At 41.6% G+C, this 5,163-nt stretch overlaps 1 protein-coding gene across 1 annotated transcript in view; it reads right to left on the bottom strand.

The window, feature by feature from the left end:
* Positions 1 to 3,238, bottom strand: part of LOC121698888 (zinc finger protein GLI2-like) — a 94,470-nt gene extending 91,232 nt beyond the window's left edge. Inside the window, exon 1 of the mRNA XM_042081387.1 lies at positions 2,768 to 3,238. The gene's annotated coding sequence lies outside the window, so the exon portion shown is untranslated. The remainder of the gene's footprint in view (positions 1 to 2,767) is intronic.
* Between the last annotated feature and the right edge of the window lie 1,925 nt (positions 3,239 to 5,163).

Genomic DNA, 5,163 nt, shown 5'->3' with positions numbered 1-5,163 from the left:
TGAGAGACACAGCACTGCTCACTGTTGCAGGAGTTATAATCAAGTGCTAACCATGTGCTTCACTGTGACCCAGCCTGCTCCTCTTGCCTTTACACACACACACACACACACACACACACACACACACACACACACACACACACACACACACACACACACACAGAGTAACCTGTCGATTTCGTCTGTGGATTCTTGTGAGTACCACACAGCATTCACACACGCACACACACACACACACACACACACACACACACACACACACACACACACACACACACACGGCCTACTCCTCTCGCCTGTGGATCTTTGTAACTCAAGTACCACACAGCATTTACACAGACAGACACACACACACACACACACACACCACACACACACACACACACAGCTCCTCTCGCCTGTGGATCCTTGCGACTTGAGTACCATACAGCATTTACACACACACACACACACACACACACACACACACAGGCATGGCGGCGAGCCCCTCCTCATCCTCAGCTTAGAGGCAGGAATTTCTTTTCTGGTGAAAACACGGCTGGAGATCCTCTCCTCTATGAGCCAGAACACCTCATTGGTGTGGTGCTCTGGCCCTTTTGGTGAAGGAGAGAGTGAGAGAGAGACACTGAGGGAGAGAGAGAGAGGCAGAGAGAAGGAGGGAGGAAGGAAAAGAAAGAGAGGGAGGGAGGGAGGGAGCTGCTCTCTCTTGTTTTAACTTTTTGAATTCTCTCGGCAGGGGTGTTTTACTCAGTTTTCTTTCAGTGGATTCCAACTCCTCTCTTCTCTCCTCCTCTCCTCCCCTTTCCTCTCTTCCCCTCCTCTCCTCCTCTCTCCTCTCCTCCCCTCTCGTCTTCTCCTCTCCTCTTTTTTGCTCTGCAGCAATCTACCACTTTTCTTCACCCTGTTTTATTTTGCTCTCAAAGTTTCTCGCCTTTTTAAAAATGTAACAAACTGCATCTGGTTCATTAAATTTACTTCCAATGTCTGACAAAGAATGAGTCTGCTCAATAACGGGCTGACCACAGAAGATGTGTGTGAGTGTGTGTGAGTGAATGTGTGATTTTAATTTCTATGTGTGTGTGTGTGTGTGTGTGTGTGTGCACTAGTGTATGTGTGTGTGTGTGCGCACTAGTGTGTGAGTATGTGTGTGTGTGCCTGGTGGGTGGACGTGTGAAAAAGCCCAATGGAAAAGGCTCTTGTGGAGATGAAAGTGACATGCCCGTCAGTAGGGCCCCCTCTGCGTCGGCTGACCGCAGCCCCCCGTCCAGTCTGAATAACCTGAATGGCCATCACTCCTTTGCTTCTTTTCACTGGCCTCGCGGTGTGACTGTTGGAACTCTTCATTCAGCACAATAGCAAATGCACTAAAACTTTTTTCTTATGCTAATCACCCCCAGCACCCCTAGGCTGCTCAATCGGGGAAAAAGAAGGGGAGAAAATACCACACATCCCACCAAGATTCTTTTTCTATCTTATTCCCTTTATTTTTCTTTAAGGATTTAAATTGGCCAATTAGAGCATTCCCCGGTCCTTTCTTTTACACATTTTTTTTTTTTTAATTTCTTACTCCTGCTTGTCCGTGCTATTTCTAGGCATTTATCAAGCAAACACACCCTAACTCCCTCTCTCTCTCATAGACACACACACACATACACACTCACTCACGCAGCAGCTCTATAAATGCTCTCCCCTGGCTTGCTAGCTTCTCTCTTATGGAGTGCTCTGTCCTAAAAAAAGAGTGTTCTCCATAACACACAAAGCCAAGCCTCCTCGCGCTCAGATTGGGATCTTTGTCATTCATTGAGGGGATTTGAAGGGGAAATGCATACAGTAAATAGGAGAGGGACTAAAGTCACATAAGTGCTGCTACCCCCCACCCCTCTCAGTTTACAGAGCAAGCACAAACACACACCTTGCTGAGCACAAGAACACAAGAGGTGACAAGTGACAGTATTAACACTGGCCTGCAAGCACATGGTATTTTTTATAGAGCTTTCTCAAGCACAAGGGTTGTCTGACAGACTTTTATCTCAAGTAGATAGAAACCTGTAAATTAGCTTTTTCTGATAAAGCATTAAAATGTTTTGGTCACAATTTGGTTAATCAAATGCATATATTATATTGTAATATTTTGGAGACACAATATGGTAAAGACTAATTCTGCATGTTCAGAAACGTCTAAAATTATGTTAATGTTCCATAAAAATCTGTTATTGTCTGCAGAGGCAGCATATTCAACACAATGCAACATAAAGAAAGCTTACAATTTGTGCATATCATAACTGGAAAGATGTGTAACCTATTTGTTATTTAGGCCTATTTAATTTATTCCTTGAACGTCTAAATTTGGCAAGTGACAGTAAAAACTGTTGTAACATACTGGCGCCTTACATCTTTTTAATCAATCTCTCACATATGGATCAAGTTTCAGGCGAAATATTTCAAATTCCAATGTCAACCCAGTTACAAGAACAAATGAGTTAAAAGTAATGCCAGAAGCGCAATAAACCATTAATGTCTAGCCATTGCAAACTTTCCTATAATTTCAAATGAAAACATTCAAAACATTATTAAGTTTGCCGATAGAAAATAGTGGACTACACTTATCAGCATTTCCTTAATCGTGTGATGATATTGTTTTTAATGAAACAGCGATAAACCTTATTTTTATTTCATTTTTGTTTTTTTAAACGTCATTATCAAAACTCAAGCCCATAAGAACGCTAATGGCTGTTTATAAAAGTTTAAGCTTGTTTGGGGCACTTACCTTAGTGACGGTATCAAGATTGGCGTGACCTTAGGTCTCTCCGTTTAGACCGTCCAGCGGATCCTCTCAGTGCCGCGCGCGTCGAGTCAACGATTTCTTCAGGAGAAACTTTGTCGGGCAGTGAAACACAAGAAACCGATTTTCCGGAGCGTGATAAGAATAATCCATCTAAAAGTTAAACTGACATTGCAGCTAAGAGGGAAGAGTGAGCATTGCCACTCGCCACAACTTCTCCCGTGCGGATCATTCAGAAAAGTTCAGCCAAGAGTTCGTGCGTTTCGCTAACTTTCACAATCCATCACCTAATCAATGAGTCGAGATGTGAAAAAGAGCTCCGGGTCCAAACTGATAATCTCATTGCAGTTGAAACACCACTGGCGCGACTGTAACGGCAGGACAGTAGTTTTATCTGTCGGTCCCTTCTCGGACGAGCTGCGTTGGGATCTCGGAGCTGATCTGTTTTCAATCCGATCCCCCTCGTTCTCTCCCCTCAGCCTCTCGCTCCCCTTCTCTTCCCCTGTGACTTCAGCCATTTGCTACACCAGATGGGCCGGGCTAGCTTAACCCAACTACGAGGGGAAAGGAAAAGTTACATGAAGTTTCTTATTGTTTGAATAGGTTTTCTGATGAAATCGCAGCGGCTGACATTGCAGTAGCGCTGTCATGCATGCTATTTTGGGAGATGTGATGGAATTCGTTAAAAAGTAAAATCTTTTAAGATTTTTTAGAATTGTGACTGAAATTTGCCCTATAAATATCGCTTGTATTTATAAAAAATATCTAGTGTGTGCGGATTCTGCGCTTTACACATTTTTTTATTTTTCTATCTGAAAAATAAAACAAAAAAATATTTTATTTTCGTTCTTTTTGCTTATTTTCCTTTTCGTTCTTTTTAGAGGCTTGGTTGTCTTATGTCAATTCCATGCTTTAAAACACCGTTAGGCCAGCATCTCTGCGACTTCCCTGACATTACACACATTAAAACCGTCCAATGACAATGGTCATAGCTAGGCATATTGTCTATTGCTTCATTTCATTTTATTTAATTTTTTACTAATACATTAAATAATTATTTATCTTTTCCTTATTATATTCACTCTTTACCCCTCATATAGATTTGGATGTTGGTTGCAATGACTGAACCGTGGAGAGTGATGTTTAAAATGTAGCACATTGTCTATTTATTATTATTATTATTATTATTATTAGGCCTATTAATTCTCAGGTAGACTTCAAACATAATGGTGAAGCTAAGGTGACAATAATCCACTTGGTTAATGGAACCTTGAAAGAATGAAGTTCAGTGTGAATGAGACCCTGTCTAAATAATTCAGTTTATTTACATTGATTTCTGTCAAACAACCATCCAGATGTATGTCGTTGTAAACTACTAAACATATGACGGCAGTCTTTGTGCTATTGTGTGAAATGAAAACGTGACATTACCTGTTAGTGGGCCTCTTAGCCTGCACCTAAGGCTTAGGGCCAGAAGAGGGAATTTCACACCAGACAGCGCCATCTCGCTGTATATCGGGAATCGCTTTGAACAGTAGTGTTAGTTGAACACTCGAGCAGGGTGTCAAGTAGGCCTACATGTTGAAGAAATAGGCTATGTCTGAATGTTTGAAGTAGGCCACGGCTAATCCTCTGAATTTGAACTTGGAGGCAAATGTTCGACGAAAGGCGTTTTTATTGTGGAGAAAAACAGCTACGGTGAGCTGCAGGATGCCATCCAGAAGACAAACAGGAGGCCTGGTGTGCCCTTTATGTCTGTTTGGTTTAAAAGGTTCGAACAAAAGTGCCGCGATGTTGGTTGGCCTTGTTCTCCAGCCAGCTGGGTTTTAAAGCCGGAATTTTAACGAGCACTGGCGTCTCGTAGCTTACGTTCAAGAGAGCGAGAGAGAGGGAAGAGAAGGCTCTAAATCGTTTTTGGGCCGTTAAACGGCCTGACCAAATCCAATATCAACTAATTGGTGATTTTCTCTTATGATCTCATATTCCCGTGGATTAGCCTAGTGTGTGTGTGTGTGTGTTGGCCTGAATAGATCAAATGTAGCCTAATGGGTAAAATACTTAACTAATTGTTATAAGCATTTGTTGAAAATGAAAGCCAACAGCACCTCACCAATTAGACTGAACTGTTTTTCAGTTTCGTCAAGGATTAGTACAGCCTCTTCACATTGTCACATTGGTCATTTATATTATTTTTTCTTATTGTATTTAACTTTAAAATAATTATTTTAGGTAGACTCCGGCAACGCAGTAGGTGTATCCATCAAGACATCCATCCACGAAGTCCATGCCTATTCTGTGGGGTAAGTGATCACATACAAATAGATAGATTGTAAACAAACAAAAATATGGAAAAGGTTAACATTTTAAGTTAACCTATTGAC

This window comes from Alosa sapidissima, chromosome 23 (genome assembly GCF_018492685.1).
Source record: "Alosa sapidissima isolate fAloSap1 chromosome 23, fAloSap1.pri, whole genome shotgun sequence".
Lineage (NCBI taxonomy): Eukaryota > Metazoa > Chordata > Actinopteri > Clupeiformes > Clupeidae > Alosa > Alosa sapidissima.
Note: the sequence above shows the minus strand (reverse complement) of the source record. Positions and strands in the feature narration are given on the sequence as shown.